The 13,730-nt window shown below is 39.9% G+C and overlaps 1 pseudogene; it reads left to right on the top strand.

The window, feature by feature from the left end:
• Positions 1-4,613: 4,613 nt before the first annotated feature.
• LOC111555262 lies at positions 4,614-5,424 on the top strand (annotated as a pseudogene).
• Positions 5,425-13,730: the final 8,306 nt, after the last annotated feature.

Raw genomic sequence — 13,730 nt, 5'->3', positions numbered from 1 at the left:
AAGGAAGGAAGGAAGGAAGGAAGGAAAGAAAGAAAGAAAGAAAGGAAGGAAGGAAGAAAGAGAAAAGAGAGAGAGGGAGGGAGGGAAGGAGGGAAGGAAGGAAGGGAAGGAGAGAGAGAAAGAGAGAGAGAGACATATTACATACACAGCAGGGGTTGGCAAACTATGACCCCTGGGTCAAATCTAGATCACTTCTTATTTCTGCAAAAAGAAGTTTTGGTGGAACACAGCCGTATACACTCATTTATGTATTTGCTATGGCTGTTTCTGTGTTACAATGGCAGAGCTGGTAGTTGCAACAGAGACTATATGGCTTGCAAAACCTAAAAGATTTACTGTATGGACGTTTACAGAAAAGTTCGTCATCCCTGATGTAGAGGAATAAAAAAATAAGGCCAGCAGATTTCTTATAGAAGCTATGAAAAGTGAAAGACAAGATTGAGCCAGAATTTTTTCTACCTCGCAAAAATGTCTTTCAAAAATAAAGGTGAAATAAAGACTTTAAAAAATACCAACAAAGGTGAAGTGTTAAAGGAAGTTCTTCAGGCGAAAGAAAAATAATAACAAAAATTTGACCAATATAAAAAGATAAAGAGTGTGAGAAGTGATAAATATAAGCAAAATAGTTAAAACATTTTCTCACTATTTAGTTATTTATTTAAAAAAGAGTCTTGCTCTGTCATCCAGGCTAGGGTACAATGGTGCAATCACGGCTCACTTCAGCCTCAACCTCCCAGGCTCAAACGATTCTCCTCCCTCAGCCTCCCTGGTAGCTGGCACTACAGGTGTGTGCCACCATGCCCGGCTAAATTTTGTATTTTTCTTTTTTTTTGTAAGAACGGGGTTTCACCATGTTGCCCAGGCTGATCTTGAACTCCTGGGCTCCAGTGATTCTCCCACCTTGGCCTCCCAAAGTGCTGGGATTACAGACGTAAGCCACTGCACCCAACCTCTCACTTTTTAATCTCTTGAAAAAATAAATGACTATTTAAAGTAGAAATAATAAATATCCAGTTGGGTTTTAGCATACATAGAAGCAATATGTATGATAAAAACAATAAAAAACATAAGGGAGAAACTGAAAGCAAATTGCTATAAGATTTTTACACTATTTGAAAGTAGACTATGATATGTTACAGGTGTGTATTGTAAATCCTAGAGCCGCAGTGTCCAATCTGCTAGCCTCTAGACACAGATAGCAGAGGAATAGTCTTCCAGGCAGGAGATTGCAAGGGCCTGAGTATGGCATTACTTGGGGAAATAGGGAGAAAGAAAAGGATTACAGAAGCATCTGTGGGTATTAAGAGACTGTGGTAATCTTCCTGTTGTGAAAAACATGCAATCATTTCAGGATTCATTCAACTTTTGGTTTGGAGTTAAAATGTGGGTGGTAGAATTGCTGAAATAGCACTGAGCTGGTCTCAGGAATATGTAAATCTGTTTCTTCCCAAGCTAAACTCAGACAAGTAAGACTCTCTTCTGGTTTTTAAGGCTTCTTGGAGAGGAGATGCAGGCTCCTTCCTCTCTCACACATCCATCACTCTCAAGCTTTTTAAGAAATCTAACCTAAATGCCTCATCCTGCATGTTGACCTCACAGTGGAAGTGGGAATAATGCTAGTTTGTCTCAGAGTTAAAAATCCTTTGAGGAGTTCTTTCTAGCTTTTCCTTCTCTCACAGTGAGCTCCAGCCTGGGCGACAGAGCAAGACTCTGTCTCAAAAAATAAAAATAAAAAAATTGATACTCCTAATTTTATTCAATATTAAACTTTAAAATTTGTGCCACATTATTGAAGTATTACTTACTTTGACCTACAAGAATTGTATAGATAAATTAAACATAACTTAAAAATAAAACTATTTACTTAAAATAATATAATTCTCCTTTAGTAAAAGTAGCTTTATATAAAGAGTTTGGCTTCAAACTGTCATTGCTGTTTATTGCTGGATGAAATTCCTCTCTTTGGCCTTCATTCTCCAGAAACAGGCATATTTCAAATCATATTTAAATTAATAATTTGCAACAAGTTCCTGATGTTTTACAATTCTTTCACACTTGTGGAAATTCTTCCAAACGCATTAAGCAATACTACTTTTTGTCTGGTTAGATGGAATTCCTAACTGGGCCCACTTTCTGGCACGTGTGTTATCAATTTCTCTGAAAACAAGATCTTGGGAGCAGTGCCAAATCCTGAGCCTAAAGCTTTCCCCACAGTTGACATTTAAACCAACCAATGCAATCCCTATTTTTTGAAACACTTCTATAATGCAGCCTAAAATCTGTCTTTAGTTACTTTGCTGCTTTTTCCATCTCAAGCCAAAAATATTTTAAAAAGAATTCCATTGGCCGGGCACGGCAGCTCACGCCTGTAATCCCAGCACTTTGGGAGGCCAAGGCGGGCGGATCACGAGGTCAGGAGATCGAGACCATCCTGACTAACATGGTGAAACACCGTCTCTAATAAAAAATACAAAAAATTAGCTGGGCATGGTGGTGGGTGCCTGTAGTCCCAGCTACTCAGGAGGCTGAGGCAGGAGAATGGCATGAATCAGGGAGGCAGACCTTGCAGTGAGCCAAGATCACGCCACTGCACTCTAGCCTGGGCGACAAAGCGAGACTCTATGTCAAAAAAAGAAGAAGAAGAAAAAAAAGAATTCCATCAAAATACAAAAGAAATTATTTGACTTCCTAAAATATTTCCAGAAATAACTTTTTGTTCTCTGAATCTTGAATAGCTGAAAATCTGGATGCTCAGAGAGTGGTTGCATTTTAGATTAAAATTAAGGCCTTATATATTCAGCGTCAGGGTGTGCCGTATGACATCAGCTTCACAGACGTTGTCTGAGGAGTCATCTTGCTTGGTCCACTGAAGAATAGTCTTTTGTGTTTTCCAGCTCAGAGATTCATCCACAGATCCAAGTTGTTCAGCTTGTCCATAGTCTTCAGTGAGATTATTGGCATCTTCTGAACACTTGTAGCTTGCAGTTTAAACACTAGATGTTTACTTATTTGATTTCACATTTTTATTGCTTCTTACACTAAACTTGCTTTATCTTATAAAATACACAAAATAGTTTTACAATACCACTGTTAGAAGTAACAATAAAATTACAGAATGAAGCTTAAGAGTTCTTTGTAGTTTGTTTTGATCCTAGAATATATTTCACTAAGAAAAGACAAAGTCTTGTGTTTAAAAGTTATTTGAAATAAATCTTTCTTTTTGGTTATGTTATCAACCTTGTAAACAGCTTTATTTCACTTGTTTCAGTTTTAGGGATTGTTCTTTTTTCTCTTTTTGGTTTAACTTAATTGTTGAATATATTAAATGATTATATGATTCTAAAGTTGAAACTACATAAAAAGGTATACTCAGCCGTATCTCCTTCCCATTCCTTTTTTTTTTTTTTTTTTTTTTTTTTTTGTGGTGGAGTCTCACTTTGTTGCCCAGGCTACAGTGCAGTGGTGCAATCTCAGCTCACTGCAACCTCCACCTCCCAGGATCAAGTGATTCTCCTGCCTCAGCCTCCCGAGTATCTGGGATTACAGGCATGCACCAACATGTTCAGCTAATTTTGTATTTTTAGTAAAGGTGGGATTTCACCATGTTGGCCAGGTTGGTCTCAAACTCCTGACTTCAGGTGATCCGCTCACTTTGGCCTCCCAAAGTGTTGGGATTACAGGCATGAGCCACCGTGCTGGCCTCTCCCTTCCATTTTCATCCATTTTCCTTCCCTACTCTGTGTAGATAACCATTTTTATTAGTTTTATATTTACTAGTCTTTTATTGCTTTTATCTTTCCAATGCTTCATTTTGCACTAAAGTAGCTTCTCATAAAATATTGTGGCTATCATTCTAGAGCAACACATACAGATATACCTCATGTTTATGGGTTCATAGTACTCCACTATATACTACAGTTTATTTAACCACTCAACTGTTCCCCTATTGATGGATATTTGGGGAGTTTCTAGACTTTTGTCACTCAGAATACCACAATGAATACTAACCTTGTGTATATAATATTTCAAATTTGTACAGAAGTACTTTTAGTGTAGAGTCCCCAAAAATATCATTGCTGGGTTAAAGGACAAATTAATCCATTTGTAATTTTGCTAGATCATACTAAATTTCCCTCCTTAAGAACTGTATCACTCTATACTTCTACCAGTAGCATATCACTGTGTCTCTTTTCCCTATAGTTTTAGTAATAAAATGTACTCTCAAACTTTTGAATTTTTGCCAACACAATAAGAAATGCTGTTTCAATATAATGTAATTTGCCTTTCTTTTTTGAGTGAGTTGTGCATGTTTTACTATTTTAAGGGCCACTTGCATAAATTATTTCTATCTGTTCATGTCTTTGGCTCATTTTTCTACTGGATCTGTGTCGTTTTATTTCTCAGAGCTCTTGCATATTAGAGAGATCACATTTTATTCTGTGGTGAAAATTGCAACTGTTTTGTCCAGTGACTCATTTGTCTTTGGCTTTGTTTATGGTATTTGGGCCATACATTTTTTAAAAAAACAAAATATGTAATAGAATTGGGTGGCTGGGGAATTCATGTGTAGATCAGAGTGGAAGCAGGTGTGAGAGGGTCCAGCAGAAGAAAACATGGCAGCCAAAGTGTTTGAGTCCATCAGCAAGTATGGCCTGGCCTTAGCTGTTGCAGGAGGCGTAGTGAACTCTGCCTTACATAATATGGATGCTGGGCACACAGCTGTCATCTTTGACCGATTCCGTGGAGTACAGGACATTGTGGTAGGGGAAGGGACTCACTTTCTCATCTCATGGGTACAGAAACCAATTATCTTTGACTGCCTTTCTCCACCACGTCATGTACCAGATATCACTGGTAGCAAAGATTTACAGAATGTCAACATCACACTGCATATCCTCTTCGGGCCCGTCGCTAGCCAGCTTCCTGCGTCTTCACCAGCACGGGAGAGGACTATGATGAGACTGTGCTGCCATCCATCACGACAGAGATCCTCAAGTCAGTGGTGGCTAGCTTTGATGCTGGAGAAGTAATCACCCAGAGAGAGTTGGTCTCCAGGCAGGTGAGTAACTACCTTATGGAGGGAGCAGCCACCTTTGGGCTCATCCTGGACGGCGTGTCCTTGACACATCTGACCTTCGGGAAGGAATTCACAGAAGGGTTGGAAGCCAAACAGGTGGCTCAGCAGGAAGCAGAGAGGACCAGATTTGTGGTGGAAAAGGCCGAGCAGCAGAAAAAGGCAGCCATCATCTCTGCTGAGGGCGATTCCAAGGCAGCCAAGCTGATTGCCAACTCACTGGCCACCGCAGGAGACGGCCTGAGCTGCGCAAGGTGGAAGCTGCGGAGCGTAACAGCTCTCACGCTCTGGGAACATGCATGATCTACCTGCCGGTGGAGCAGACTGTGCTCCTCCAGCTGCCCCAGTGAGGGCCCGCTCACCCTGCCTGCACCTCCGCGGGCCAACTGGGCCACAGCCCCGAGGATTCTTAACACCGCCTTCCCCGCCACCCTCCACCCCAGAAATCACTGCGAAATTTTGTAAAACAACTTTAAAAAATACATAGATGTATATGTAATAGAATTGACTAGTCTTTTATTGATTCTGGGTTTTGAGACATAGAAATGCTTTGCCCGCTATTCCCAGGGGTACACATAGGTAGATTACACAGAAATCTACACATGCCTTCTTCTAGAACTTGTAGAGTTTCCATGTAGTCATGTTTAGCTAACCAAGTCATGTGAAGTTTTTCTTGGATGTGCAGTATAAGCAATGCATTCAATGTTACCTTTTCCCACATGGTACCCAGTTGTCTCAACAGCATATATTTTTAAAGTCCATTTTTCACATTGTTTTATAATGTCTAACATACATTACATTTTTATATGTACTTGGATTGATGCCTAGACTTTCTACTATGTTCCATTAGTGTGTCTGTCTATATGCACCAGCTTTATACTAGTTTGATTATGAAGGTTTTATAATATCTCCAACGTCTGATAAGACTGGCCCCTCCTCATTGCTCTTCCTTTCAGGACTTTCTTGGATATTCTTATTTATTTCTTCCATATGAACTTAAGAATCAATTTGTATAACTAAAAAACAAAGTGAAACAAAAAAATCCTTGACTTTTTTGTTGGAATCATGTTATATTTACAAATTCACTTAGAATGTCTTTCATTTTTTCAAATCTATTTTATGTCTTTGAAGCTATTATATTAATAGTTTTCCTCATAGGCTTTACGTATTTCTTTTTACCTTTATACCTAGGAGTTTTGTAATTATGGTTGCTATTACCAATTGGCTCTTGATTCCATATTATTTTCTAACTGATTCATCCTTGTATCTTATGTATGAAGCCTGTTGTCTTCTGTATATTGCTTTTATATTGTGCTACCATATAAATTCAACTTTTTGTTTGTGTAGTTTATTCATTGATTTGCTTTTGTTATCTAGATATAGCTATATCATCAACAGTTTTCACACATCCAATAGGTTTCTTTTGTAAAAATGCATTGACAAATACCTCCAACATTATGTTAATGTTATAGTGATGGTGGGTATCCTTGCCTTGTTTCAGACATTACCAGGAATGCCTCCAGTATTTTCCTATGAAAATAGTAAGATGATGATAAACAAGATGGTTTATGATGTTAAGAAAATTATCTTCCACCCCTCTTTTGTAATTTACTTTTATAGGAAATGGAACTTTAATTTTTCAAATGCTTTTTCAACCCTAGGAAGAAAATTACATGATTTTCCTTCTTAGATATAATAATATTAGTTATATCAATGAATTTCCTAACATTGGACAATCTTTACATTCCCAAAACAGTTTCTACTTTGTCATGACATACTGTGCTGTCTGATTCAATCTGCTAATTTTTTAGCATTTCTGCCTATGATATTCATAAATGATATTGGTTTGTAATTATCTCTTTTGTATAATCTGTATCAGGTTTTGGTTTCAATGTTATATTTATGTCATTAAAAATTTTTGAGTTGGGATAAGAGGTCTTCAAAGAACATAATTTTAAACAATCTTGGATACTTTTAGAAAGATATATATATAGGCTGGGCATGGTGATTCATGCCTGTAATCTCAGCACTTTGGGAGGCTGAGGTGGGTGGATCACCTGAGGTCAGGTGTTCAAGACCAGCCTGGCCAACATGGCAAAACCCTGTCTCTACTAAAACTACAAAAATTAGCTGGGCAAGATGGCATGCACCTGTAATCCCAGCTCCTAGGGAGGCTGAGGCAGGAGAATTGCTCGAACCCAGGAGGCAGACATTGCAGTGAACTGAGATGGCGCCACTGCACTTCAGCCTGGGTAACAGAGCAAGACTCCATCTCAAAAAAAAAAAAAAGGAAAGAAAGAGAGATATAGGTTGTTTGTTTGTTCGCTTGCTGGCTTTTTGAGACAGAGTCTCTCTTCTCTCTCTCTGTCACCCAGGCTGAAGTGCAGTGGCACCATCTCAGCTCACTACAACCTCCGCCTCCTGGGTACAAGTGATTCTCCTTCCTCAGCCTCCTGAGTAGCTGGGATTACAGGCACCCATCACCACCTCTGGCTAATGTTTGTATTTTTAATAGAGGTGGAGTTTCACCATATTGGCCAGGCTGGTCTTGAACTCCTGACCTCAAATGATCCACCCACCTCAGCCTCACAATGTGGTGGGATTACAGGTGTGTGCCACCGTGCCCAGCCTAGGAGTCTTTCTTGACCACAGTACCCCTCATCTCCAGCTTGTAACTAATCACCAAATTCTATCAATTCTAACATTAAAATATTTCAAATTCACCCCCTTCTCTCCCTTTTTATGGCCACCACTCAAATCTAAGCCTGCATGACTTTTTGTCCAGATCACTTAGGCTGCTGTTTTCTCTATTTTAATCCTTGCCATGGATCCACTATAATCCATTCTTCTTCAAAAAGTCAAAGTGGTCCTTTAAAAACACACATGGGGTCATGCCACTTGAATAAAACCTGTTGATAGACTTCTTGTTCTTTTGCGATACAGTTCAGAATCCTTAACATGTCCCCCAAGACCACACCTGATCTGGAGCCTCCCTACCTTTCCGGCTTCTCATCTCTTTCTCATTCTCGCCTCTTCCTTGTCTTCCAGCTTCCTAAACTCTTTCCTCCTCAGGGTCTTTGAATACCCTGACCCTGCTCCATTGGCCAGCCCCCTCCCACTCCCCACACTTCCTCCACACCTTTGACCTGGTTGTTTCTACCCATCTTCCAGGTCTATGCTTAGGGAAGCTTTTCTTGACCTCCCAGCCTGAATTGGGTCCTCTACTGAATCGTCCTATTACCCTCCCTACTATTTATCTTTGTTTATTTGGGTACTATAATAAAAGTACTGTAAACTGGGTGCCTTGTGAACAACAGAAATTAATTTCTCACGGCGCTGGAGGCTGGGAAGTCCAAGAAATCCCGATGTTGGTGTCTGACGAGGCCCCATTTGCTCTTTCTTACTGTGTCCTCATATGGTGGAAGGGGCAAAGATCCCTCTTTTAGAAAGGCACTAGTCTCATCACGAGGGCTGTGCCCCTATGACCTAATAACCTCCTGAAGGTCCCACCTCTTAATACTATCACGTTGGGAGGGTTAGGATCTCAACTATGAATTTTGAGATGACATAAATATTCAGTTCATTGCACTTTTCCTTTATAGAAGTCATCACTATTGTGACTATTTAGGCATTCAGGTGACTATCTAATATTTGTTTCTCACATCAAACTGTAATTTTTCTGGTGATTAGGACAATATTTCTGTTGATCTCAGCTGGCTGGATCTTTAGTGTCTATCACAACAAACAGCACAGTGACAAAATTTAATAAGTATTTGTTGGATTAATGGATGAATGAATCAGTCAACCAATTAATGATATAATCAAAGACTCAATGGATGAACCAAAAACGAATCATTCAACTTTGGGCAAGAAGCAAGAAGGAGCAAATGCTCTACTTGCCCTCCAGGGGGAGACACACTCCCATTAGAAATAGCATAGGCCCAGGTGAGCAGAAAATTCTGCCATCGACTGTAATTTGCTTCTCAAATGGATTCAGAGAACCAGATCTTTTTTCTTTTCCTTTCTTTTCTCTTTGTCTTGCTTGTAGGACTCTCCAGATTAGTCTGGACCACCCAATTGTACCAAGCAAGTAGTCATTTCCTCTGTAATTTCCCTCCCCTGGACGACGTTAACTGTCCTGCCAGAGTTTGTCCACTTCAGTCTGGATTTGCTAGGTAATTTAGCTATAAATGCCTACATTCTTGGAAAAATAGTATCATGTATATATAATCTCAGTATTATTAAAATTGTTATATGTATTTTTACTGCACTTTTTTTCAAAATCCTTCAGGCAATTTTTCTCTATGAAGACTAAAAATGTTTTATAATTGCTCTGATAGTGGAAAATATTGGTAGAACTATGTGACCAAAAATAATAATAAAATATTGATTAAAAGCTAATTTTCTAAAAATAGAAAATTCATAAAATTTCCCAAGCCCTGGCGAAAGTTAAAAGGAAAAAAAAAAAGAGAGAGAGTAGGGTTTGGCTATTGAGCGCATGTCTGCCTCTGAGCAGTTTCTGAAAGAAATCCTTGTTTAATCCTGATGGCATGTCTTGGGAGAGTATCCCTGCTGCACATTAATACTGTTCTTTTCTTTGCTGAATTACTTTCTCTAGTACAAGGTTTAAGCATATGAAAGGTTTCATGAGACTTACATTATGTTTCCTCTGAACTTTCTTTTTCTTTGCTCTAGTTCCAAAGCTTCCTTTTCAATTTTTCTGTGTCAGGGACTAGGACATAGAGGCACTCCACTATTCCCATTTTTGGGAGATCTGTTCACTTTAGTTCAATTCCATTGTATTTGTTAAATAACTATTGTGTGTTTAGAACTGTGCTATGACAAAAGAGATGAGTATAAGAAATCTAAATCTCTGCTCTTTCAAAGGTGCCACAATGTAACTGGAAGGATGAGATATTTGGTAACCTCCTTGAACAAATATAAAATCCTATAAAGATGACGTGTCAACATTTATGTAGTTTACAAAACCACTTTTCACCAATGTGGACTAGGTTTTATGAAATTAACTTTTGGAGTAGGTGTTAATACTCTCATCCCATTGTACAACTGAGACTCAGGTAAAGTACTTCTTACTTTAGTCAGTAATTTTACTTTTACTTATAAAAGTACTTACTTTTACAAGCAAAGTAACTAGAGCTACTATCAGAACTGGAATCTTGGTCTTTATGAAGTTTGCATAATATTACATTATTTCTAAATATGAAGAATATGCTATAAGGGATAGTCCTAAAAATCAAACAAATTCAAAGTAAAGTAAAATATTCCATTATTGAGAGAAAGCTATTGTTTCCCAACTAGCCAACTAGTCTGACACTTGGATCTTATTTTTTTACCCTATTTTGTAAACATTGACTGATTCCCTCTCTTTCCTTCACTCTTAGGGTATCTTGAACTCCCTTTCGGTTTGTTTCTTTTTCTTTGGTGATGGAGAATTTATTTGAAAGGGGTCCTTTCTTCTTACTTAACTTGCTTTTATCTAGGAAGGGTGTCAGGGAAACGCTGCCATCATTAGCCAGGCAGCCCGTGATGGAGAAGGATGAGGCCTTTAAGACAGGGGAGTATTTGATAATTTCTGGCCAGAGATTTTGAAAGCTGTTGTGAAAGGCTTCATGTTACCACTCAGAAGCTTGTAATGCAGAATTACTCTCCCCCAGCACAATGTCACTCTGAAAGATCCACTCAAAATCAGGAAAGGGTATGGAGGCAGCCAAGTGAATAAAGGAGTTTGTACTCCAATTGGGAGTTGCTCAAAAGCCTGTGGCCATTTAGTACTGGCAAGACTCAAAGGGCAAGACACCCAGGTCTGCAACCTGGGATACCCTGTACCCACAGAGCCTGGGTACTAATACCGTTGAACAGTGATAGCAGCAATCATTACAGGCAAAACAACATTATCAAATTTCCAGATCAAGTTTATGCCAAGGTCTGAAAATAGGAACATTAGTCACACTGTTGATCAACATTATCTAATGAGAACTTCTTGAGAGCAGAACTGGAATCAGGAGGGAAGGGAAGAAAAAAATAATGACCTAAAAGTCTTATGGGAGACACAGCACACTAAAACACAAAATTCATGGAATCACTTGTAATCAAAACATCAAGAACAGAAATAACCAACTGAAATATGCAGAGATGGAATCTGAATAGTGAATGCAAGATTCATGGGATGTGATCAAAATACAAGTTTATTTTTTGTCTTTTTCCACTTTAAAAATGTTTTTGTCTGGCTAAGCATGGTGGCTCATGCCTGTAACCTTAGCACTTTGGGAGGCCAAGGCAGGTGGATCACTTGAGGTCGGGAGTTTGAGACCAACCTGGCCAACATGGTGAAACGCTGTCTCTACTAAAAATACAAAAAATTAGCTGGGCGTGGTGGCGGTCACCTGTAATCCCAGCTTCTCAGGAGGCAGAGGCTCGAGAATTGCTTAAACCTAAGAGGCAGAGGCTGCAGTGAGCCAGGATGGCACCGCTGCACTCCAACCTAGGTGACAGAGCCAGACTCCATCTCAAACAAACAAACAAACAAAAACATTTTTTATTGGAGGATAATAATCTTCTCCTGCTCCTGAATAGAAAATTGGGAAGATTCCCTGACTTTTTGGTTAACTCTTTGATAACTGGCAATCCTTTAAGTAACAGTCACTTTAAACCAAATAGTCTCGGCCGGGCATGGTGGCTCAGGCCTGTAATCCCAGCACTTTGGGAGGCCAAGGTGGGCCTTGAGGATCATGAGGTCAAGAGATTGAGGTCATCCTGGCCAACATGGTGAAACCTCTTCTCTACTAAAAATACAAAAATTAGGCAGGCATGGTGGTGCCCGCCTGTAATCCCAGCTATTTGGGAGGCTTAGGCAGGGGACTCACTTGAACCTGGGAAGTGGAGGTTACAGTGAGCCGAGATCACGCCACTGCACTCTAGCCTGGTGACAGAGTCAGACTTCATCTTAAAAAACAAAAAACAAAAACAAAAACAGCTAAGGAGATAGGGCAGGTTTTTCTTTCTTGGTAGGGTAGGTCTGTACTACCTGGGTCTTGCACACGGTTAAAGCTGACTCTTTTTCTCAAAGCATGCTTTTAAAGGTTCTTTGCAGATTCCCATCACCAGAGATATCTTACTTGAGTTCCTTTGGCCAAAACCAGTGCAAGTGCGTTGACTGTGACAAACTGTGGATTGTAGCACCCCTGTGTTCATTTCTGGCTTCTGGTCACTGGGTCCCCCCATACCTCTAGACAGCCCATTTGGATGGACCAAAGGCAACACCAAGTTGGCTGTCTTCATGTGGCCCACATCTGGTCCAGGTAAACATTTATACATTTGTCATCCCTGCTGAATCTGGGTGTCCAGACAGATCCCAATGCAGCCACCTGTACTTTGTGGCTACAGCCCTCTTTAATTTATAAGTAAGCATTGGTGCAGTTTTTGTTTTACAATTATGGGGAACAATCTTCAAGCTCTCTGGTCCCACAGAAGCCCCTCTTCAGGCAACATCAGTACTTCCTTTCCCTCTGGGTAGGAGGAGAGTGGGGACTCAGCACATACAAATTTCTCCCCAAGAAGTCTCTTCACAAACCCTTCCTTCACTCTCTTGAGCTCACCATAAGGTAGAACCATTTGTCAACAGTAACTTTGGACATAACAATGTTGTTGAAATAATCATCTTTAATTGCAACTGAGGATGTTCATATCTGTCTCCCAACCCTTGATAATAAGAGACTGTCTCTCTCCATTTCTGTCTTCCCTGGAGAGTTGAGCACAAAGCCTGGAACAAAGTAGGTGCTCAGTAAATGTTTGATGAAAGGATGGTTGAATGTATCTGAAACTAACTTTCATTGTGCACTGATTTCTCAGAGACACTTCAAAGTAACCAGTATGGGCCAACTTTGGCACCTCTTGCCTGGCTGATATGAGCTTTGGGGCCCAACCAAGTAGACTGTGAGAGTGTTGCCAAGGCAATTCTGCATGCAAGAGGAAGTGTGGCATGACTGGGGGCTCGCTGGTAGCTGCCTGGGAAGCCGGACCCTCAGGCAGTGATGCCACCAACCATCCTTGAGGTGGTCAGGGCCTGAGCAGAAGGACTGCAGAGACTGCACATGCCCCTTGAAGCCCAGGCCTATTTCTTGGAAGTCTTTAGCATTCACATTTGCTATTGGAGGAGGTTTACTGGCTGGAGTGAAGTATTCAAAATAGAAAAGACAGAAGCTAGAGAAGAAACAGCAGTGAAGCATCAACAAGCCTTTACTGGGGGACCATTTTCCCTCACAACATATTTGGAGAGCCTAAAACTGACAAATACTGCCTGGGTCAGTGGCTGTTGATTTATTCTGGTTTCAGTCATTACTGATATCTTTGCAGAAGAACCAGAAAAAATGATTCAAGTTGTGGATGAGATAGTATTCCAACTCTGCCAAATTTAACTTTTCATCACCATTGACCCAGAGAGGGACACAAAAAAGGCCATTGCAAATTATGTGAAAGAATTTTCTCCCAAACTGGTTGGCTTGATTGGCACAAAAGAAGAGATCAATCATGTGTCCAGAGCATACAGAATAATTATAGCTCTAGCCCCAAGGATGAAGATGAAGACTATGTTAGTGAATCATACAATAATAATGTCTTTGATTGGGTTAGATGGTGA

This window comes from Piliocolobus tephrosceles, chromosome 10, assembly GCF_002776525.5.
Source record: "Piliocolobus tephrosceles isolate RC106 chromosome 10, ASM277652v3, whole genome shotgun sequence".
NCBI classification, from domain to species: domain Eukaryota; kingdom Metazoa; phylum Chordata; class Mammalia; order Primates; family Cercopithecidae; genus Piliocolobus; species Piliocolobus tephrosceles.
This window is presented reverse-complemented; position numbering and strand designations above follow the sequence as displayed.